General features: G+C 41.2%; 1 long non-coding RNA gene and 1 pseudogene across 1 annotated transcript; both read right to left on the bottom strand.

The window, feature by feature from the left end:
- Positions 1-3,104: 3,104 nt before the first annotated feature.
- On the bottom strand, positions 3,105-3,231 carry LOC123482275. The gene is made up of 2 exons (XR_006657647.1): positions 3,199-3,231; positions 3,105-3,165 (listed from the first exon to the last, which is right to left on the bottom strand). It is a non-coding gene; the product is annotated as an uncharacterized LOC123482275 (long non-coding RNA).
- Positions 3,232-18,986: 15,755 nt separating this feature from the next.
- LOC123482322 lies at positions 18,987-21,993 on the bottom strand (annotated as a pseudogene).
- Positions 21,994-25,514: the final 3,521 nt, after the last annotated feature.

Raw genomic sequence — 25,514 nt, 5'->3', positions numbered from 1 at the left:
AAATATAGAAATTTTATCAAAGTTGCTATTGTTGTCTTTATCTTGATGAAATGCTATGTTAGCTGAGGGTAGACTATTGATGTAGGCTACAGCAGACACATGCTGTAAATGGAAAGGAGAAATACTTTGCTTGTTTTTTTCAGTTTGTTTTATTTACATGGTTTTACTGTACTTGTTTTTTAACCTACAAAAGAGACAAATGTTGAAACTAAAAATGGTTGAGTGATTTTTTCTTCTTGTTCAAAGTTGAACTGAATTATGGAATTGAATTATTAACGACACAACACAATAGATGTGGGACAAAAAAGGCCTTTCAGACGTAATTATCCAGTGCATCCCAAGAGCTTCAACCACTGGTCAGTTTCTGGTCTTCTCAGGGCTTACAGTTTCAGCTACATTAATTTTACATTTACATTTTAGTCATTTAGCAGACACTCTTATCCAGAGCGACTTACAGTTAGTGAGTGCATACATTTTCATACTAATGCCATACAATCATCCATCCAATCAGAGCCTCTCAAACTCCATCACCATAGAGACGGATAAAGTGAAATAACAACCATGCAGAACAGGATTGGAGAAGATTGGATGTAAGATGAGGATCATATAGGAGGACATTGTGGTGTGTCCGTGTCTCTCTTTTTCACTCCTCCATCCCTGTGCACAGCCAAGGGAACCATGGATAGTAGACCAGCCCAAATACAGAGCTCAGTCCTGGGTACGATAAGGGATGTGTCCCCTTATTATAAACAGAGACACCATGGATAAAACAAAGCACTATGTTCACATTCTCTTCAATTGCAGTGTGGTGAAATGTTAATTATCTATCAGTCTACCAGTGACCCATTTCTTTCAGTAATAGAAAGTGTGTGCTGTATGTAATGGTAGGCTACGAAACTACAAGGCAGCCATCTTGACAGAGGCTGCTGCCTGTGAGGTGGGAGGAGCTGGCATTTCTCAAAACTGAAGGGAAAAAAATGATTTTATTTTCTTCTCAGAAGTGAGTTTCTTGTTATAGGATCTGCATATCACTGATGTCAAAACACAGCACTCATTTCCCCCTATTTTAGAAGTTAGTCTTCACAGCAAGCATGCAACACTGCGAAGATAAACACATGAAGGCGAAATGAGAAAGGTGTCTGCCCCAATCCCTGTCCTGCCTCATTAGCCTTGTTTATACCTGGTTCTAACCTGCAGCCTTTGTCCTGATCTTGTCCATATTCTGATTGTGCCCACATTTTTAGTGTAGACGATTAAAAGACGCATTGTTATCTGATTGTGATCAGATCTTATAAGTGTAAACAGACAAGATCAGGTCAAGATCAGGACACGATCAGGACGAAGGCCGCATGCTAACAGCAGGTATAAACAGAGCTATTGACACAGAAAGGAGTGACATGCTGAGGAACAACAGACTGGATAATAATCTGGTTTATCTGCACAGTATTCACGCACAGATCTTTTCAGTGGGCAGAACATCATAACATCATATTCTGGAGCGGCTCCAGATACTGGAGAGAGATTAGGTCCTGAACAATATCATGGAACAATACTGGATTCTGGACCACCACTACAGCTGTTCTTCACAGATTTTCTCTGTCCTCCGTGTCCAGAGCGGGTCCTGTGTCATTGGTTTCATGTGCTCTTGTTGTCTGAACTGAAGCCAGAGCCATAATAACGCCAATCATCAACGGAGCATCTGTCTGGAGACTCTTCTGGACTGTAATGAACTGTAACATGCATACCATAATGATGTGTATTTTGTTCAATCAGCTTTTCGTTTGTTGGCTTCCCATCCATGTCCTTGTTTATTTGAAGGGGAGCCCGTACATATAATGTGGTTGGACAGTATTGTTGTTCTCACTACCACTGTAGGTCCTTATTCCAGCTCACCTCGTGTGGAAACGTTAGGTAAGCACAAACACATCTCTCCCATTAACAAAACAAGGGAAGGTCAAGTGATCCATACCCATGTCTGAAGCCAGTGTCGGGGATGACAGAAGAACATTGGAACCTTGCCAGACCCCTACATATCCACGACACTGATATATTGATCTCTACCTGAATGACACCTGTTTCTGTTGCTGTGGTGGTCAGTCCCTGGTTCCTCCCTCTCTGTATTAACCCCACAAGGACATGGAGTCAGTTCATTGTGTATGTCGAGTTGTACAGTACATATCAATATCTGTGACTGCTTGGCTGCGTTTAGACAGGCAGCCCAATTCTGATTATTTTGACCAATCAGATCAGCTCTGAAAAAGATCTGATGTAAAAAGATCTGTGATTGGCCAGAAGCCCAATTAGTGGGAGAAATAAAAACAGAATTGGGCTGCCTGTGTAAATGCAGCCCTTGTGTTCAATTTAAAGCCAATGGCACATTACAAAACATGTACTATGATGTAGAATATATTCTATGAGGGGACATGGCCAGCATTTATTGTAATGCCTTTCTTACTATGTTTTGATTTGATTACAATGATCTTTATGATGTACAATAAGAATTGTAAGGGGGAATAGAGAGTAAGATATTTTGATAAACTATTGAGTCTTTGCTTTAAATGTTTGTTTTTTCCATCTGTATAGATAATGCCAGGTTGGATATGAATGACAGAGAAATAAATGGGAGAGAGAGAAATAGAGAGGGAGAAGTTGGATAGTGAAATAAATCGATTCCTCAGCGTCACTTTGTATTTTATTGGCCTTTAAGTGTCCGGCTATTGACTGGAACCAGATGACTTGTCATCATGTCCCGATTCATAATGTCAAAGGTGTTAGATCCTCTCCAAACACACACACACACATATTGCTTTGCAGCATGATCAAATACTATTTCAAACATTATTCAAAATGACATGTTGTTGTGTGTTTACATTCATTAGGTATTGTCCTATGGCAGATTATGTAAACTCGCCCTCCGTGTATTCAGGTGGAATGAGCTGCACCAACTGCTTTGGGGCCCGGTTAATGTTGATCTGTCACAGAGCATCAAAATCATTATTTGATAAGAAACATTTGACCTTTCCCTTGCCACCAAATCATGGCCATAAACTCATACCTCTCTCTTGTAAAGAGGAAGAAATAATCTCTTCTGTGACAGTTTTATCTTTGCAGCAGGCCACGGTAACCGTAGCTTTCTGGAGGGATTTCATATAAAAAAGATCTGGCCTTCAAACAGGGAACCTGTTTTGACATACTGACCTTGTGTCTGGGTTGTATTGGTCCAGAGGCCGGGGTCAAGCAGTTAGAATGGTTCCATGGGACACGTAATCATACCAAATCACAAGTCCATTGTTCAGCATGTGTGCTGGCCTCTATCAAAACCCTTAAATCACAGTCTACCTCTTGAAGACATAATGCTGGGAGGGAAATGCTGCGATTAGAAGGTCACTATAGCAACTGCCAGGGTTGAGATAAATAATCTCCATTGTAAAAAGAAAGGGGGACAAATCCCATTGGTCCTGCATGTCCCTGGGGGAGGCTAGCTAGATGCTCAGCTGCAACACTGAAGAGGGATCTGGTGTTTTTTGCTATGACAGTAAACCAGTATTGGAGTAGAGATAAAATGACATTGCTTTGGTATTTTTTTTCTTAGTGTCATCCTTGGGGAAATGGCTATTTGTTGTTGTGGCAGTAGTCTAGTTGGTGAGGTGGGTTCATAAATCACAACGGGGACAAGTCACAAATCTACCGCTCCCTCCGCAGTATTCACAGTGTGTATTTCAAGCCGTGTGGTAAATGTCACATTTTAACAGGAGGTCAATATAGAGAGTGAGATGTTTTATTGTTCACTGCCCTCTGTTAAACGTAGATAAGTGGCCATTCCCTCCCTTACCCTAGACGACGCTGGGCCAATTGTGCGCCGCCCCATGGGTCTCCCGGTCGCGGCCGGCTACGATAGAGCCTGGATTCGAACCAGGATCTCTAGTATTGGGGGTTATATAGGGTCCAGAGGGAGTCTCCCGAGTGGTGCAGTGGTATAAGGCACTGCATCGCAGTGCTAGCTGTGCCACTAGAGATCCTGGTTCGAATCCAGGCTCTATCGTAGCCGGCCGCGACCGGGAGACCCATGGGGCGGCGCACAATTGGCCCAGCGTCGTCTAGGGTAAGGGAGGGAATGGCCGGCAGGGATGTAGCTCAGTTGGTAGAGCATGGCGTTTGCAACGCCAGGGTTTTGGGTTTGTTTCCCACGGGGGGGCCAGTATGATAATAATGTATGCACTCACTAACTGGATAAGAGCGTCTGCTAAATGACTAAAATGTCCTGAGGCTGTTTTGGGTTAAAGTCATTTTACCTTATTTACATTTTAGTCATTTAGCAGACGCTCTTATCCAGAGCGACTTACAGGAGCAATTAGGGTTAAGTGCCTTGCTCAAGGGCACAGACAGATTTTTCACCTAGTCGGCTCGGGGATTAGAACCAGCGACCTTTCGGTTACTGGCACAACGCTCTTAACCACTAAGCCACCTTATGTACTGTGTAAGAAGACAAATGTGGGTTGTAATGCTATGCTAGTTTATAATGATCCATACGTGACTCGATAAATGCACAATGTCTTAACATTATCAGCACACTGGCTCTAGTCATTAAAAACAACATGATTGAAATGAGAAACAACATTCTGCTTGTGCTCTGAAGGTGAGTATAGTATCAATTCAGAAACGTTCCACTTGAGGTTTTCTCATTAGCTTACATTAACCTTTCCAGTCAGCTGGTCCATGTGGAACTGTTGGCAGCTTCATTTGCTCTACATAAACATGTCTGACCTTGTCTCAGTGTATGTAGGGCAGAACTCTCATCACCCTACTATAACACTGTTTCAACCTAAAATGGCCACTTAGAATATGTTTTTTTTGTTTCTGAAATATAGTATAGTTCCAACAGCATAGAATAGATGTTTCAGCAACCTACTGTATTCCTCAGAACCAATGCCATTCATTACTGGGGAGAGGAATCAGACACCACTACTGTTGTCAAGGTCAGGTTAAATACAGACTATAAAGAGCTCTGGAGGATCTTCCATCAAAGGCAGAGATGAAACCTTAATAATGGATTTGTACAGATGTACTCAAAGCAATCACCACTAAAGAACAAACGGCCTTATTCCAGACACATCAGTGTGTTCTGAGCACAACCAGACAGGAGGGAGACCTCCGCTGGCCACATGACAAACCCTCAAAAAAAGGTACTTTTCTAGATTAAGATTACATTATTGGTCAAATGCACATAAGGTCTAACCTAACCCCTCTGAAAGACACATATACATACCTTTGTTGGGGAGGTGCGGGGGGCTGCCACACTGGGATCTGTTGTTGTGGGGGCTTAAGGGCCTTGCTCAAGGGCACAACAGAAGGCATCTAGGATTTGATACCAGAAACTCTCCGGTTGCCAGCTTACTTCCCGCCCAATTTTTTAATTGGACCCAGGAATTGAACTGGCAACCCTTTGGTTGCTGGCTCGCCTTTCTAACCACTAGGCTACCTGCCCGCCCCCCAGGGAGCTTCTACACAGCAGTGAGAGAAAAGAGAAGTTGAATCAGTGGTCATCCAAGCTGCTTTAAAATGCCCTTTGAAAATGCATGAGTTATTCTGTGACACCACTCTGACTCCTCTCTTCTCCACATTTCTGACATGGAGGCAGAGTTGAGGGATTTATGCAAAGTTTAGAGTTCTCTGTAGATCTTTATCCTCGCTCACAGGGATTATCTGTGGCGATGGCAGCGCAATCAGCAATGTAGGAATATTTGAAAGACATTAAATGTTTGTATTATGTTGAATTACTTCATAAATCATGCAAATCAAAGATATATACAACAGCCTCAACTTAGTTGCAGAGGGAATCTTTACATTTGTTTACACGACATGCAAACGATTATCCAGTCTCCAGAATATTTTAAAAGATAAATACTGTGCTGTATATTGCATCAGAGTATAAATGCCCCAATATTTACAGTTGAAGTCGGAAGTTTACATACACCTTAGCCAAATACATTTAAACTCAGTTTTTCCACAATTCTTGACGTTTAATCCTGTCTTAGGTCAGTTAGGATCACCACTTTATTTTAAGAATGTGAAATGTCAGAATAATAGTAGAGAGAATGATTTATTTCAGCTTTTATTTCTTTCATCACATTCCCAGTGGGTCAGAAGTTTACATACACTCAATTAGTATTTGGTAGCATTGCCTATAAATTGTTTAACTTGGGTCAAACACGCTTTTTCAGTTCTGCCCACAAATGTTCTATAGGATTGAGGTCAGTGCTTTGTGATGGCCACTCCAATACCTTAACTTTGTTGTCCTTAAGCCATTTTGCCACAACTTTGGAAGTATGCTTGGGGTCATTGTCCATTTGGAAGACCCATTTGCGACCAAAGCTTTAACTTCCTGACTGATGGTCTTGAGATGTTGCTTCAATATATCCACATAATTTTCCTTCCTCATGATGCTATCTATTTTGTTTAGTGCACCAGTCCCTCCTGCAGCAAAGCACCCCCACAGCATGATGCTGCCACCCCCGTGCTTCACGGTTGGGATGGTGTTCTTCGGGTTGCAATTTGCCCCCTTTTTTCTCCAAACATAACGATGGTCATTATGGCCAAACAGTTATATTTTTGTTTCATCAGACCAGAGGACATTTCTCCAAAAAGTACGATCTTTGTCCCCATGTGCAGTTGCAAACCGTAGTCTGGCTTTTTTATGGCGGTTTTGGAGCAGTGGCTTCTTCCTTGCGGAGCGGCCTTTCAGGTTATGTCGATATAGCACTCGTTTTACTGTGGATATAGATACTTTTGTATCTGTTTCCTCCAGCATCTTCACAAGGTCCTTTGCTGTTGTTCTGGATTTGATTTGCACTTTTCGCACCAAAGTATGTTCATCTCTAGGAGAGGTATGACGGCTGCGTGCTCCCATTGTGTTTATACATGCATACTATTGTTTGTACAGATGAACGTGGTACCTTCAGGCGTTTGGAAATAGGCCCTTTTCACGTGACGTCAGACAACTTCCGTTCTGCCGCGATGCAGGTTATGTTTACATCCGGTGTCGCTTAGGAACGCTTAGCTAGTAGCACATCATTATGGAGTTCACCCAGTCCCTTTCACATCTGCCACCAATACGACTTAACGACGTAGAACGACTTGCTGACAAGTGGTCCCTTACTTCAAGATCAAAGCTTGATAAAGGCTACAAGTTCTTCGTTGAAGGTTACCTGTTTGATTATGAAGGTACGTGTTTATCTTTATTTAGCTTAAATTAGCCCTATGCTAGCGAAGGTTATGAGCTGACGAGTTTCTGTTTTGCAGCCTCTTTTTAATATTACTGCTGTTTGTATCGACCGTAAGATAAGAGTCAGTAATGTATTAATGGCTAATGCTGCGCCCTTTCTCCCAATCACTGTATTGAAACAGTCTCAAGTGTAGTTAACGGTGAGGTGACAGTGAGAGGGCGATGTTACAGGTCCATGAAGAAAAATGAGGAGGCTCATCGGCTTCAGGTTTCTCAGATAAACAGTTCTCTAACATTATGATAAGATAGGTTAAGATAGATAAGTTTTCTTTTTGTTGTGTTTTGCTGCGGTTGCAGATTTAATAAGAATGATTCCACAATGTTCCACTGTGGATCAGTTTGTTTCTCAGTCTGAGCTCTGATTTTGTATCATTAAACTTAATACACAACGAAATTCTTACAAACCGATGTGGGTTGTTGACGGCAATAAAGACTGGGAAAGATTCTGTGATAACTCAAAATGTTCAAATTTTCGATAAGTGTTGGCACTACTTGTCAAAGGTTTCAGAACAGCCAATTTTTTCTTAATTAAAAAAAGAAATTGGGTTTTGAAAATTGTGTACAGTAGTTTATAATGAAACGCAGAAAAAATGTTTTGTAAGTACAGCACTAATTGTTATGTCTCTATGAACAGGTTACACTAGACTCTGCAGAGGTTCCTGTGGTACTCAATCACATGTCATGTTCCTGCTCTGCTGGGAAAGCACTATGTAATCACATAGTAGCACTTCTTTTTCAAAGTGCTCACTATGTTACCATGGGCTTTAAGACAGTGCCATTGCCTCTGTCATGCACCAGCGCACTGCAGACCTGGCACCGGCCTAGGACACAGGTCAGACATTATTTGTTACACTGATGCAGAACTTTGCAGTTTGTATTGACTTTTGACAATGTATTGTTCATCATTATTATATCACAGGGAATTGTACCAGAGGCCACCAATGATATGGCGGTGTGTAAACCAGCGGCTAAGAAAAAAACAAGTGTCAGAGCTGGTGTGAAGTGCACACTGTACCGAGCCTATGATGGTGAGTCTGAATGAGCCCCCGCCTGTACTAGAGCACAAAGACTTAGTGCATTTCTAAAATAATACAAACATAAAAGTGATTATTATTTGTTACTTTTTATATAGACTTTCAGTGGATATTTTTTTATTTGTATTAGAAGCATGTACGAGACTGGATGAGTGTGGTTGTCTTTTTTAGTGAAAAAGATAAGGTGGCATTTAATGAAATCTAAACTTGACATATCTCACTTTCATGCCAGGGCCTATTCCGGATCCTCACGTCATGGCCAGTGCTGAGAAACTGAAAGACATCCGTCCACAACCAGGGATTTGCAAATTGCTGCACGGGCTTGAGGGCCTTAATTTGGTGGACTCTAAATTTGGCCCTGTGCCATTTGGGTCTGTGCTTTCTTACCAGTGCCCTCTAGAATTAAGTAGAGATATTATTAAACACCCTGGTGCCAGTGAGTTTCCTCAGTTGCCTATTGAAGGTTACAACTTTAAATTTCCCATTGATTTTGAGCCCAACTACATACAACAATGTCATTTGGACAGCCTGATTGTGTCAGAGGAGATGTAATAATAATAATAATATGCCATTTAGCAGATGCTTTTATCCAAAGCGACTTACAGTCATGCGTGCATACATTTTTTTTTTTTTGTGTATGGGTGGTCCCGGGGATCGAACCCACTACCTTGGCGTTACAAGCGCCGTGCTCTACCAGCTGAGCTACAGAGGACCACAGATGTCTGCTGCTATTGAAGCAGAAACAAGAATGCAGTCAGAATGCCAGCTGTGGAGCCAGGTACGCAAACCCCGACTGACAGCCAGCAGATTCCGTGAAATATGCCATGTTCGTGGGGAGTTGTCTGCCAAGGCTTTGGCAACCCGCATTCTGAGAGGAACTCCTCAGACAGCTGCTATGAGAAGAGGGTTGGATCTGGAACCTGAGATACTGAGGCAATATTCTGATTTTTGTGATGTCTCTCTGAAACAATGCGGGGTCATCATCCACCCTGATTCACCTCACCTTGCAGCCAGCCCGGATGCTAAAGTCTTCTGCCCAACAGAAGCACCACCATTTGGTCTTGCTGAGGTTAAGAGTTGCGATGTTGAAAATGTTACCCAAGTTAAACACCTGATCACAGTTAAAGGCCAGGCCTGCCTTAAGAAGAGCCACAAATACTACTATCAGGTTCAAGGCCAACTCGCCTTAAGCGGACTTCAGTGGTGTGACTTCATTACAGATACCCGCACTGACTTCACAGTTGAGAGAATTTTTAGGGATGAGGAGATTATCCACTCAATGCGACAGAAGCTTGATCATTTCTATTATAACATCTACATGGATGTCTTCTTAAGTTATAAAACACAAGGCAGAATTTTATGTGTAAATAGTGTTAAGGTAAATGTGGAAGGTGAACCTTTGACATTTTTTTCTTTAACTGCAAATTAACTTGTCATATACTGTATATCTCCTATGTACTGAAACACACATTTTGAAAAGGATTGTGATGTAAATGTCGACATGTTTTTCTTTAACTGCAAATGAACTTAATTGTGTTATATACTGTATATCTATGTATTGAAATACAAATTTTGAAAAGGATTGCGATGTTGTAAATGCTCTTACCAAAATCAAAAAGGATTGAAGCAGTTGCTTGCAAACATATATTTAATAGTTCCATCAGTGCCATGACACATAAGCACATAACATGGTTAATAGTTGGATATTTTTACAATATATCACATTAGGTTCATTAATAGCTATGAAAAAGTTATTACCCTTAACAAAAACATACAGTATAACATTAGATCAATTAAATTACCAACAAAGTCAATTCATATTTACATTTTTTTGTACATACAATACAGTAATATAAAAGTACTTCTATTTACAGCCCATCTAGCTTACTCAGGAAATATACAACTTCCAGTTGACAAAAACATCAGACTGGTTTGTCTCCTTTAATGTCAAGAGGTCCCTGATAGTTCGACATGAGGCAGCAGATGGCCCACAGCTGATTCACTGAACCCACTGTGGAAAGAGGAACAAGCCCATCCCAGATATGGTACTCCTTCACCCTCCGTATGGCCCTCTCGACTAAAATCCTCAGCCGGGCGATGGCCTGGGTCTTAAGAGTGTCCTCCCTGCTGAGCTGAGGAGATTTTTACGGGAAGATACGGGAATTTCTGTTTGTTGTTTGAACAAAATGGTACACTGCAATAGCATCTTCTCGAAGATTGTGCCATGCTTCGGTGTTGGATGGGATACTGTTGCGATACAGACACCGGGAGAAAAGAAACAGCTAAATTAACATTCAGCTTTGACCAGGAATCAATATTTATCTAGCTATCATGCACAACAGTATTTGAATAGGTGAGTTACTATACATTCATGAATAAACTAACTGCCTAACAAAGGGTTAGATAGCTAGCTAAGTAAACTTGTTACATTACAGCCAGGCAGCAATGTAACGCTACCTTTTAACGTTATCGGTATCTGGTACTAAGTTGTTGTTAGCTAACGTTAGCCCACTTTTAAGTAACTAAGGCAGTGAACAATTATGAATTAACAATAACGTTAGCAAGTTACAAACCATTGCATATACGTAAACATTATTACTCTTAACTTTACTAATTTAACTTAAACGTACCTCAGAAGAGAAGTCTCAGGTTACGGGCGAACGGAAGTGAAGTTAACCTGCTACGCGGAAAGGCGGAAGTTAGATGACGTCATCGTGAAAAGGGCCTATTGATTGTACAATGTACACACATATGATTTCAGTTTGTGAGTGTGTGATATGGGGTTTGGAGACATGTTTATTTCAACATTATAAATGAAAACCTTTTATAAACAATGGCAACACTGCCATGTTGATCGGAGCATTGCTGTTGGAAAACCACAGTGTCCGACATTTGGCTGTCTTAGATGTACTAGGGTTTTTACCCTAGCACTACACAGCTGATTCAAATAATCAACTAATCATCAAACATTGATTATTTGAATCAGCTGTGTAGTGCTAGGGCAAAAACCAAAATTGGTTTGTCAACATGCAATAGATTGGTTTGTCAACATGCAATAATACCTGTATACTGTCAATCACTGAGATTAATTATTTGCATTGCTGGCTTCATTAAAAACGGTTAATCTGATGGATTTTGGATGTCCTTGGTCTTTAATTTTTTTTTTTTATATAATATATATATGTGTGTTTGAGGGCCTATACATGAAGCCAACTTTACCATATTATTCTGGAGGCATACTTACACATCCAGTCTCATTATTTGCGTGAACGATATCTCTCAACTTTAAACCAGGGCCAGTGTTATGGGCGGGCTTTAGAGGGCCTGGCCCGCCCTACCATACCTCCTTGCCCATCCAAATAAAACATTTAAATGGGGGAGGATGGCCGCGAGGTGTAATGGCGGCGGGGCAAGCGTTGCCTGGTAAAATTTTTGGACGAAGGGACAAGAGGTCGGAAATGGCAGCGAGCAGTGCGGACGAAATTGAGGATTGAGATAAAGTTGGTGAAGCAACAGCTGTGCTGGAATGCGAACAGTATGGGTGTCAGTTCTGATGGTATGAAGCGGGAGGATGAGGGTCAAGGACAGGAATGGTCAGTAGTGGAAAGAGATAGGAAGAAGAGAGATCATGATACAGAAAGCGGTGGAGCATCTAGTAAAGAAAGCATAAAGATGGCCAAGGTAGGAAGCAAGAGAAGTGATGTGTTGGTGTGGAAAGTGGTGATAGTGTTTGATAAGACCACCGGGCCTCACTTACACCCTATCTGACTAACTAATGCCGTAGAGAAAGAGGTAGGTGAAGTCAAATTAGCTTGGTTCATCGGAATTGGTAGATTGTTAATATTGTGTGGTAGCCAGGCTCAGCAAGAGAATATTCTGAAAATGGAAAAGCTTAATGGGAAGATGATTAAAAGCCATGTCCCTGGTGCTTATGCTAGGTTGAAGGGAGTCATCACTGGGGTCCCAAAATCTGTGTCCACAGATTAAATGAAATAAAATGTGAAGGGAGGCAGAGTGATTGAGGCCTAAAGGTTGATCAGTAGGAAAGAGGGTCAAAGATGTGAAAGCTTATCAGTGATGCTGAGGTTTGAGTAAGTCTTGCCAGGAAAAGTACAGATAGGAATCCTTAGTTTCAATGTTCGAGAATATGTCCCATATGCACTGTGGTATTTTAAATGCCAAAGAATGGGACATTCTAGCTGCTCAGTGTAAAGGAAAGAAAATATGTGGCAAGTATGGAGGGGCACATGATTACGGTGAATGTGGAAGCAATGTGAAGGTTAAGTGCTGTAATTGTGGGGGGAAACACAGTGCAGCATTTGGTGGATGCCAGTTACAGAGAGAGGCTAGAGAGGCTCAGAGATATAGGATCAGTCATGATGTATCGTATGCAGAGGCCGTAAAACAGATTGGTAGAACTAAAGTGCGGACTGATGGAGCTTACATGGATGTACCTGTAGTAAGTGGACCTATTGTCGGGACTGGTGCTTCTGATGGTCCTGGTATGGTTTCGAGGCCTGTTCAGAAATCTTGTGCTCATGAATGTGTGGTGTCAAAGGACACTTTGATCATTAATAAGGTTGACTTCACAGCTTTTATTGGTAAGGTTAACAATACGACTCGGGTTGTGGAAAGCAGAAATGCCAGGTTGAAGGCTATTGTGGAGATGGCAAAAGGGATATTGGGGGTACCAGATGTTACTATTGAAATGGTTGTTGACATGCTGAACAATCCTAAGGTTGGAGTGTTTCAGCATGATATAGAGAAAGTTTAATGGGGTTGGGGAGAGGTTTTTTGGGGAGGGGGAGGGTGTGGTAGAAGTTAGGGATTTATTTGGTTTAAACGTTTGTTTGCGGACCGCCATCATATCATAGAAGAAGAAGTGTAATGGCGGCTGGTAGAGTTTTTTGAGTCGACGCGACATGGCGGCAAATTCAAGAGACAAGAACCATTTGAACAGTTTGCTACTACAGCAGATGTGAAGGAGCGGAAAAAGCGTGGAGATGTGGAAATGGACAGTGAGGAAGAAGGAAAGGAGCTGAGTGTAGAGGGAAGCGATGTCGTGAGGAAGATTGGCGTCAAGTACAAAAAGGAAAATACTTACTCCGGTAGCTCCGAAATTTAACCTGCCGATTTCGGGCCTCGTCCCGCTGATGACAAGGATGTTTCTGGCCCAGTGGGAGTGAGATTTTTGGAGAGAATGGATCCTTGCCTTCTGGCTCATCCATATGTGGTGTCAGGATTGTTGGAGATGAAGTTGGGGACTGTTGAATCGGCGAAAGTAACTAGAAGTGGACTCGTGATAATTGTTTTATTCTGTCCTGAGGGAGCGGGCGCTCCGCACCACACGTCTTGGGACAAGAACTTTGACTTGCTATGCTCTCCGGAGCTGAGCGCTGTTGAAATGAGTGAAAGCTGGGGTGGCGTTAAGTGTTGAGGACCAACTGAAATGGAAGATTCCTGGTGTCTGTGATGTCTGCCGTTTGGTGCGACGCAGACCCGGTGGAGAGCGTGGTGAAACAGAGACACTGTCTGTCCTGCTGAATTTTGATGTCTTTACCAGACAATGTCAAGTTAGGAAGTGTCAGTTATCCAGTGAGAGCTTTTGTCCCGACGCCTAGTTTGGTAACAGCTGCTGTACAGTAACCTAATAAACATCTGCATTTTGAAACAGAAAACTAATTATAATATATTTTATTAACAAAAACATAAAGTTGTTGATGAAAAAGTACTGTAGATGCTGTGTTTTCATTTTTAGAATACTGGGCTTACAGTAGTAATGGACGTGGGTCGCAGTTCACGCCTTGATAAGACATTAAATTGGACAATAGCTAGCCAAAACGCTCATAATAGCTAATTGATGATGGAAACTCATTTGAATGATTGTATAGAAACACACACACCACATAACAAACTGTGATCTAATAACAAACTAATAACAAACTGTGATCTAATAACAAAATAATAACAAACTGTGATCTAATAACAAAATAATAACAAACTGTGATCTAATAACAAAATAATCTATATCATAAATTGCCTAAATGGCACCCTATCAAATAGAAATTAGTTTAGATGAAAATATGGCTTAACATGTTTATTTACCACAGTGTGAAACTTGAGTTAATAAAAAAATACAGAAAACAGTTTTCTGCCCATTATAAAGAAAGGGGAATTCTTTCTTTAATATAATGATTCACTCAGAAGGTTAAACCCATAAAACTGTCGACAACATGGCTTTATTTTGTAGTCTTACTGTAGGCCTGCAGTATTTCTTTCAGGCTGGAGTAGATGTGCTCAAAGATGCCCTTTGGTGGTCTAAATGAGCATCAACGGCAACAATGTCTGACAGTAAAATACTATGATTTCACACACTAAGGTGCCTTACCATACAGCATTGCAGTTCAACACAACTACTAAATGAGGACCCACTATATATGCATCGTGCCGTTGAAGATGGATCATTATTTTTTATGACCATGGCCTTATTTCTATAACAGCATATTGGATGACTGTCATTCATATTCTCATTCACCCAGCTCAATGTAACATCGATAGGTTTAGGCTACTACATGATACTCAAATTTGCCCTATACCCATCATGAGGTTGCTACAACCTATAGCCTAGAAATTAAAGTTTATACCGTGGGTGCACAGGTCGAGAGACAAATTGGAGTAATCAAGGTGACAGACAGTGATACATTCAATACCGCCTTGTACACTTGACATTTCTTTTTTGCCTGCATCTAGCTGATCTGGGGTGTAATCTTTAGTCCAAACAGTTGCAAAACATTTCAAGAGTTTCTATTGGACAAATTCAGGTAGGTCCCTCCCCATTTCGTTCCGTTTAAGAAACATTTTGCTACAGAATCGGCGGAACGAAAACACCCCTGATCCCCCACACACACAGTTCACTTTCATAGCAGCCACATAGAGCATTATCACTTTGCTTGTTGTAAAATTCCTTCTTGCATCTACACGCTTTCCTCCTTTCAACTTTTCCCTTCACTTGTGGACTTCAGTACACAACACAACAGCTGTCTGTGACTAGGCACAAACACCTCTCCATGCCAAACCTCTTCACACCATAGCCGCTAACTGCTAACCGCTACACAGCCTACATCATTGTCACCATATTAAGGTTATAGTAAAACAAAAAAACTAGAACTAACGCATTAGTAAACCCACAATCCAATCCCAAGTGTACAGTCATGCATTACAGTGTACAGCAAGTAGTTTAGTAGTTAAACCGGCGGGCCCCGGTGGCAATACATTTATAAGTGGACTCCCGAGTGGTGCATCGGTCTAAGGCACTGCATCTCAGTGCTTGAGGCGTCACTACAGACCCCCTGGTTCGATTCCAGGCTGTATCACAACCGGCCGTGATTGGGAGTCCCATAGGGCAGCACACAATTGGCCCAGCATCGTCCGGGTTTGGCCGGTGTAGGCCGTCATTGTAAATAAGAATTTGTTCTTAACTGACTTGCCTAGTTAAATAAAGGTTAAATAAAATAAAAAACCAAAAGCTTACATTGACTTGGAAGAGTTGCAGTGTTGGATAGCCTTAGCCAGCTAGCTAACATAAATAGCATTAATATCTGTTTGAGTCAGGTTATTGAGTAGGCTAAATAAGCTGCATTAGCTAAGTGTAAGGTAAACTAAGAAGAAGAAAAAATACAACAAAATATAGCTAGCTCTCTCTCTCTTTCTCTCTGAGTCAACTACTCACCACACTTTATGCACTGCAGTGCTAGCTAGCTGTAGTTTATGCTTTCAGTACTAAATTAATTATCTGATCCTTTGATTGGATGGAAAAGATGTCAGTTCATACTGCACGAGCTCTGATAGGTTGGAGGACGTCCTCCAGAAGTCATCATAATGACTGTGTAAGTCTATGGAATGGGGTGAGAACCACAAGCCTCCTAGGTTTTGAATTATTGAAGTCAATGTACCCAGAGGAGGCCAGAAAATAGCTGTCCTCCGGCTACACCATTGTGCTAGCCTAAAGGGTGCTGTTGAGGCTACTGTAGACCTTCATCGCAAAACAGTGTGCTTTAATCAGTTATTTGGTGACGTGAATATATTTAATACAGTTTTATCAATAGTTTTACTGTTCCACAATTTTTTTTTCTCGATTAAATTCACTGAGTAGGATGGTCCTCCCCTTCCTCCTCCGAGGAGCCTCCACTGATAGTGGCTAGCTGAGAAGAGAAGAGAAGAGAAGAGAAGAGAAGAGCTGGGCCTCTTTCAGCATGACACAACAATGTTCAACCTTTGATTCAACAGAAACAGTGCTATTCTAAACAACCAGTTAAAAAACATTGTGATTATGGTGGCCCAAAGGGGGGTGGTGTACAGTGTACTGCACAAGTTTTGCCATTTCAAATGGTCACACCCATAATGATCAGTCCACAACCCGCCAAAACTGTTGAAGTACGGTGTGTATCCTTTCGGGGATATATAGTAAGGCGTTTGTGAAACTTCTATAGCAATATAGAGTGGGAAAGCAGCCTTGCATTTGGAAAATTAATAGACACTGCAGTGAATAAACCCTAGTAAAAACATCTGTCCTGTCCAGGACCGGAGTCTACGCAGACCGGTGCACCCTAGCCAATCAGAGCTATAGTAGGCCTATATGCAAATAAGCCATTTGCCACACCGGCCTGCCATCATTCACTTTGAATTGGACTGTGTGTTTACAGGCAGTAGCAAAAGCATGACTTAAGATCTTTAGAATGCATTCGCCAAAAGCCGCAAAATACACCTGAATGGATTTCTGTTCATGCGTAAATACCACTGGAGTCTTACATTTGGGAACTTCACAATCCTAATGATCAAACAACCATGAAAATGGTAGGCTCTCTCTCCCTCAGTTGCCTATGCACATCAACAAGATCAACAACTAATGCTAGCCAGAGCGAGATGAGCTAAAATCTAATGAGGGAACATTAGATAAACCCTCTCAAACTTTTTCAGCTAGTTGGCTGTCAAAATTTTACTGATAAACGATGGGAAATAGTAGCCCGCTCGTCCTTCTGCAGCTTGCCTGCCAATGTAAGCTTGTCCCAACCCACGTTTTGACAACTGAATGGGAACTTGCCTGCCTGCCCATTTGATCGATGCCAAATACATTTGATTGACAACTAAGAGATATGCTAACAAGTTCATCATAACTAACTAGCTAGCAAAGCGATTCACATTTGTTGCTAGCTAACCAAATGACGCCTGCAGCATCTCTAAATGTAGCCAACGAACAACGATATGAGGGGAAAAAGGTCGGTCACTCACCCACTCCTCCAATGATATGACATCCTCACAGCAGCTAGATAGCTAACGTTAGGCTCCGTGCTTTTAGCTTGCTAAATAAACAGCTAGTTACATAAATAGATACGCTAACCCAGGGGTGTCAAACTCAATCAGCGCACGGGCCATATTGAAAGAACACAACAAATTTGCGGGCCAGCCTATTTTATTTTTTATTTTTTTACGTGCATCTGCGACCCAAACTGGCCATTGTTTTATTAGAAGAAATATGGCCCTTTGTAATGTCCACTTTTGTACATATGCTGTATATAGCATTTTAACGTTTTAAAACAAAATAGATAAATAATTTGTCCAGCCTTTGCTGCTATGCTGGCAGATGTGCATAATATGCTGTGACCCTAATCAAAAAGTATTTAATAACTCAAAATAATACAAACTTAGCTATAGGTTGTTGTAACATTTTAACTTAAAGCATGTTTTTCATTTAATTAAATAATAATGTTATGGGTGAACACCCTATAGTGTTATTGTATTGACATACCCAGCCTTAATTACAGTCAACCGTTTTTGTTGAAAATATTAAGTCATTGAATCTGAAACGGTGCATCCCGAATGGGTGGCGCCAGCAAACAATGTACTAGGCCAGCTGTAATTTACAACCTGATAGCAATATTTTTTGGACTACCAAGAAATGTACTGGTGAATTATATTAATCATTCATTGAACTGCATCCATCTATTCTGCCAACAATGTCTTACTCTACGTCGTGGAATTTTGAGTCAAATATAACATATTTCTAAAACCTCTTATAAAGTTGGTTTTGAAACATAAACTGGGAATTTGATATTTTTTTACTGATATAATGATTGTCTGTTTGTTTCATATCTGCAAAGAAGTTAAAACGCTGTCAGTTCCACTTTAAATACTCCAAAATCAATAACTTTTTACAGTATTTGGTTCTCTGAGCTTGACACCAATGAGCACAAAGTAAGGAAATGTGACCTGTAATTGTTTTTTTTATATGTGACAGAAATTTAATTATTGTACTTTTCCAGGGAAAATCAAATGTCAATCAAATGTATTTGTGCCTCTTTTTCCAAGAAGGACCATAGTGATTGTATCAGATGTTATCGCAGAATAAAGACTTGATAGGCTAAACATTGTGGCCATTAGGGTGTCTTCACCTGTTCTCCTCTCTCTGGTGGTTTAGCTGTCTATCAAAGTTTTGTTTACAATATTTCATGGTATTGTGTAAAAAATATTATAAAAATGTGAATACTGAATCTGTTATGATGAGAAGGAATTCAAGGAAACAGCCAACAGACCTAGAAACTTATTTCAATACATTTTATTTGCAATGTCTTAGCAATGCAATATAGTATGAAATAACAGATTTACATCACCAGTGTGTTTTCTTGTATCTTTCAGTATGTTTATCTATTGTCATCTTTACAGTACAACCAATAAATATATAAAGCACTTCCTAAATAGTACTGAGCCATAAAAATGCATTAACATTTTAACCGGTAGAAATCAGTAGAAGTACAACGTATTTCCTCAATAGCAAATTGTTTGCAGTGATACTAATGCATTTAGAAAAGTCCTTTATACAAATCCCTCACTTTAGTCAACCTCTTCAATGGTTGGGCTTTGGGAGCTGGCACCAGAGCTGGTCCGTGCCTGATCTCCACAGCAACCTGTGGGCATCCCTCCCTGCTGGTACAGCTTGGTAATGATAGGCTGGCACACGTTCTCCAGCTCCTTTAGCTGATGCTCATACTCCTCTTTGTTGCCCAGCTGGTTGTTCTCCAACCAGGAAATGGTCTGGTCACACCTGTCCACCACTTTCTTTTTGTCCACCTCGCTGATCTTGCCTTTTATGTTGTCGTCCTCCACGCTGCTCTTCATATTGAAGGCGTACGACTCCAGGGAGTTCTTGGCTGCTATCTTCTCCCTCTGTGCGTCATCCTCAGCTTTGTATTTGTCAGCATCCTGCACCATCCTCTCAATATCCTCTTTGCTGAGCCGCCCCTTGTCGTTGGTGATCTTGTTCTCTTTGCCCGTGCTCTTGTCCACTGCTGATACGTTAAGAATGCCGTTGGCGTCGATGTCGAAGGTCACCTCGATCTGAGGGACTCCTCATGGGGCAGGGGGGATCCCAGAGAGCTCAAACTTCCCCAGGAGGTTGTTGTCCTTGGTCATGGCTCTCTCTCCCTCATAGACCTGGATCATGACCCCGGGCTGGTTGTCGGAGTAAGTGGTGAAGGTCTGGGTCTGTTTGGATGGGATGGTAGTGTTGCGTTTGATCAAAGCGGTCATGACCCCTCCGGCAGTTTCGATGCCCAGGGACAGGGGAGCCACATCCAGCAGCAGCAGGTCCTGGACGTTCTCAGACTTGTCGCCAGACAAGATGGCTGCCTGGATGGCAGCGCCGTAGGCCACCGCCTCGTCTGGGTTGATGCTCTTGTTTAGCTCTCGGCCGTTGAAAAAGTCCTGCAGGAGCTTCTGGACCTTGGGGATCCGGGTGGAGCCTCCGACCAGGACGACGTCATGGATCTGGGCCTTGTCCATCTTGGCGTCCCTGAGGGCTTTCTCCACAGGCTCCAGGGTTCCCCTGAAGAGGTCCGAACACATCTCCTCAAAACGAGCCCTGGTGATGGAGGTGTAGAAGTCGATGTCCTCAAAGAGGGAGTCAATCTCAATGCTGGCCTGGGAGCTGGAGGACAGTGTTCTCTTGGCCCTCTCGCAGGCTGTCCTCAGCCTCCTCAGAGCCCGCTTGTTCTGGCTGATGTCCTTTTTGTGTTTCCTCTTGAACTCCTCCACAAAGTGACTGACCAGGCGGTTGTCAAAGTCCTCCCCTCCCAGGTGAGTGTCCCCAGCCGTGGCCTTCACCTCAAAGATCCCATCCTCGATGGTCAGGATCGACACGTCGAAGGTGCCCCCACCCAGGTCAAAAATCAGGACGTTGCGTTCCCTGGACTTGCCTTTGTCCATGCCGTAGGCGACGGCTGCCGCCGTGGGCTCGTTGATGATCCTCAGCACATTCAGCCCAGCGATCACTCCAGCGTCCTTAGTGGCCTGTCTCTGTGAGTCGTGCTGCGTCTCCGATGAGTCTCTCAGTGTCTGTGAAGGCCACATAGCTGGGCGTGGTCCTGTTGCCCTGGTCGTTAGCGATGATCTCCACTTTGCCATGCTGGAACACCCCCACACAGGAGTAGGTGGTGCCCAGGTCAATGCCGATAGACAGGCCTTTAGCTGATGACATCTTGATGGTGTGGAGTTAGTTGCCTACAAAATAATGAAATAATATTTTAGAAATTGATATTATTCTACGAAAACCTCCACCAACAGTGATGTTAGCCTAAATATACTTGAATAACAACCAGACCTGGGTTCAAATACATGCGTATTTAAGTATTTGTAATGCTTATTTTCTGTGTATTTTAGTATTTTCAAATAATGTGGCCACTTCTATTTAAAGTATTTTCTAATAATTTCATATAAATTCTATTTGAAACTATTTTCAAATACTTGTTTCTAAATACATTTCAAATACCCCTAGGACCAAACAATCCTGGGTTCAAATGCATGGAGTATTTAAATATTATTATTTGAAAATACACTTGTCTGTGTATTTGAGTATTTTCAAATACATGCCAATACTTTCCAAATGTAATTCCAAATACATTCCAAAATTCAACTACTTATATTTCAAAATGTACCGGTTTTTGAAAATCATTGAAATTCAATAATAAGCATTTGAACCCAGGTCTTATAATAACACTGTTGTCAATGTTTGTGTTATTTATTAATGAGATTAATATATATATATATATATATATAAGTGTTATACACTAATACTGGCCAGGCACATCTTCAATGGGGTTTAACAAAGACAATGGCAGACACAATCATTTCTGCTAATCTATTACAGAGAAACTATTTTTACAACAGGCCTACATTTTTTCTATGAACCCTCCTGAATAATATTGTGTTATCTTCAAAGAATTAGAGCTGATTTTCTTAAAACGAATAAAGAACTAAAATATAATAAAATAATAATATGCTAGAAAACATGGTGAATATAGGCCTAGTCAGTCCAATGAAATAACATAATAAATGGATGACTATTATAATATGATATCTTTATAATATTATTTATTTATTAGTAAACCAAATATTCTGGCATAATGTTATAGCTAAATCGGCTATGTCGACACAACCAACATAGCATAATTTTCTATTTCTATAAAGTTTAACTGTCACAGCCTGAGTTACTTACAGTTTATAAATGTAGAGGTCTGTTGATAGTGGCTCTTCTCTTTCCTTGCTTTCTTTTCCCTTTAGTATTCTCGTTGAGTCGATGTTTGAAACGGAATGAACTTCACCAGAATATATACTATCCCCATTGCCTAAAAAATATCCCTCATGATTTCTAGACATTTCTCGAACGAGAGCGCAGCGTTCCTGTGCGATGACGTACGCTGCGAGGCACATGCGTTGCAAGCGCAGCAAATGAAAGTTATCGTCTTTCCAGAGCGTTCGAGAGGCGCAGAGACTTGTCCAGAACGCACAAAGCACACACATAGTCTTGACTAAAATGCTGAAATTTGAATCATTAACAGTTTTTTTAAACACAAATTAAACAGCATGCAGTTCAACCTTATTCAGTCGAAATGTCAGTCTATCGGCTACACTCAATTTCCTCAACAATTCACGAGTTGTCAGTCTATACATTTCTTCTCACTAATGAATAATATATATTTATTGGAAGACATTTGAGTGCCTACTGCACAAGTGGTATTCAAAGTCCTTTTTTTCTACAAACAACTTACCACAAGTTAATGTGCCTCCTTACCTCTCAACAGATTCCAGGGAAGATCCTTTTTATTATTATTATTAAAGCCAGAGTATTTAAGATTTCCAGTATTAATTTAGAAATGAAAGACAAATTATGAACACACCAGCTAATCCTTCTCTATTCTATTCTAATCAATGCTATTCTGTTCTATACCATTCTAGTCTAGCCTATTCCGCACTGATGGCCCATCAGTTCACATTTGCTTAGCATAAACAAAAGTATTCATCCCCCTTGGCGTTTTTCCTATTTTGTTCCATTACAACCTGTAATTTAAATTGATTTTTATTTGGGTTTCATGTAATGGACATACACAAAATAGTCCAAATTGGTGAAGTGAAATGCAAAAAATAACTTGTTTCAGAAAATTCTAAAAAATTAATAACGGAAAAGTGGTGCCTGCATATTTATTCACCCCCTTTGCTATGACGCCCCTAAATACGATCTGGTGCAACCAATTACCTTCAGAAGTCACATAATTAGTTAAATAAAGTCCACCTGTGTGCAATCTGTGTCACATGATCTGTCACATGATCTCCGTATATATACACCTGTTCTGAAAGGCCCCAGAGTGTGCAACACCACTAAGCAAGGGGCACCATGAAGACCAAGGAGCTCTCCAAACAGGTCAGGGACAAAGTTGTGGAGAAGTACAGATCAGGGTTGGGTTATAAAAAAAATATCAAAAACTTTGAACATCCCATGGAGCACCATTAAATCCATTATTAAAAAATGGAAAGAATATGGCACCACAACAAACCTGCCAAGAGAGGGCCGCCCACCAAAACTCACAGACCAGGAAAGGAGGACATTAATCAGAGAGGCATCAAAGAGACCAAAGATAACCCCGAAGGAGCTGCAAAGCTCCACAGCGGAGATTGGAGTATCTGTCCATAGGACCACTTTAAGCCGTACACTCCACAGAGCTGGGCTTTACGGAAGAGTGTCCAGAAAAAAGCCAATGCTTAAAGAAAAAAATAAGCAAACACGTTTGGTGTTCGCCAAAAGGCATGTGGGAGACTCCCCAAACATATGGAAGAAGGTACTCTTGTCAGACGAGACTAAAATTGAGCTTTTTGGCCGTCAAGGAAAACGCTATGTCTGGCACAAACCCAACACCTCTCATCACCCCGAGAACACCAGCATCATGCTGTGGGGATGTTTTTCATCGGCAGGGACTGGGAAACTGGTCAGAATTGAAGGAATGATGGATGGCGCTAAATAAAGGGAAAATTCATGAGGGAAACCTGTTTCAGTTTTCCAGGGATTTGAGACTGGGACGGAGGTTCACCTTCCAGCAGGACAATGACCCTAAGCATACTGCTAAAGCAACACTCGAGTGGTTTAAGGGGAAACATTTAAATCTTGGAATGGCCTAGTCAAAGCCCAGACCTCAATCCAATTGAGAATCTGTGGTATGACTTAAAGATTGCTGTACACCAGCGGAACCCATCCAACTTGAAGGAGCTGGAGCAGTTTTGCCTTGAAGAATGGGCAAAAATACCAGTGGCTAGATGTGCCAAGCTTATAGAGGGGGAGGGGGAGGGGTTGAATAGTTATGCATGCTCAAGTTGTTTCTTTGTCTTATTTCTTGTTTGTTTCACAAGGGAAAAATATTTTGTATCTTCAAAGTGGTAGGCATGTTGTGTAAATCAAATGATACAACCCCCCCAAAAAATCAATTTTAATTCCAGGTTGTAAGGCAACAAAATAGGAAAAATGCAAGCCACTGTATCCTCATCATGCAAGCAAATGTGAACTGCTTGTGACATTCTCCTGTGAATTTCAATGACAAAAAACACAAATGGTAGCTAAAGTATTTGCTAATATACAGTGCATTTGGAAAGTATTCAGTGATGAGGTTTGAACATGCAACCTTTGGGTTCCTAGGTAGACATTCGCGTTATATCCACGTTATAACCACTCAACAACCTGCGTAAACCATGAACTAAAAGTACAGCTATCATGCTTGTAAACACATTATAGGGTTTAAAAAAACATTAATAGATTGATTTTTATAAAGAATGATTTGTTGTTGCATTCAACTGCCGAAAATGCTGTTATCGAGGTCATTTTCATAGGTGACGTGGGGGCCAGAGCTCAGGATGTGATAGACGAGTTTCCCCACTAGTATAATTAAGTTCGCTACCAGTTGGAGGGCTGTTCAAGTTAATTTTTTGCAGTCGTATGTGGTAAATTCCCATTTAACACTTGGTTACGAACGAAGCAACACATTAGTCCTCCCTGCAACTCTTCCTGCTGCCAATCCTCTCTCCCACTGTTAGCTAACGTAACTGCCGAAAATGCTGCTAGTTACCAACACCCAGAGTAAAGCCGTACCGTAGAGTAGCTTTCAATGGCTTTGACATACTCTCCTTTGTGGTACAACTGCTCCCCCTCGGCCATGTAAGTAGAAAATGTACTTTTGGGTCTTTTGTCTCCTTCATTGTCATACATTTTTGCAATAAAAAAACATCCAATGCTATGCTAGCAAGCAAGGGCCTTCGTCTAGTTTCAACAAAGTCCCATCAGTGGTATCCTAGCAACCAGCCTAACAAGTCTCTCCGGGGGGTGGGGGGGGTCATTCTATGTCGTCACTAGTTACCACAGCCAGAAAGACATCAACCCCGCCCATTTCCACAATTTATCTTCTTTAAATGTGATTTTAAACCTAACCTTAGCCACACTGTTAATCTTATGCCTAACTCTGAAGACCAAAATGCAAATGTTTGTTTTCATGAATTTTTACAATATATCCAAATTTTACTTTGTGGCTGTGCTATCTAGTGAAAACCGTCAGGTCATTTAGAGAGCGGCCCTGTCTGGACTAGAAACAGATGAAAAGGGTGATTTAATGTTGATTGCTTTAATCTTATTACCGCCAAACAGTTAAATATATGTTGTTGTTTTTTACCCATATGCAAATCACCACCTGCCATCTCTCCAAAACACCACAAAAAATAAGTGTCTTGCATCCCAAAATATGTAGTTCTTAGCACTTTCTTTGAGCTTGGGTACACCTGGAAAAGAACAAGGCCAAAGGAAATAAAATAAAAATGCAATACAAACATTGACA

This window comes from Coregonus clupeaformis, chromosome 30 (genome assembly GCF_020615455.1).
Source record: "Coregonus clupeaformis isolate EN_2021a chromosome 30, ASM2061545v1, whole genome shotgun sequence".
Classification (NCBI taxonomy): domain Eukaryota; kingdom Metazoa; phylum Chordata; class Actinopteri; order Salmoniformes; family Salmonidae; genus Coregonus; species Coregonus clupeaformis.
The sequence above is the reverse complement of the archived record's forward strand: the minus strand, read 5'-3'. Positions and strand labels throughout refer to the sequence as shown.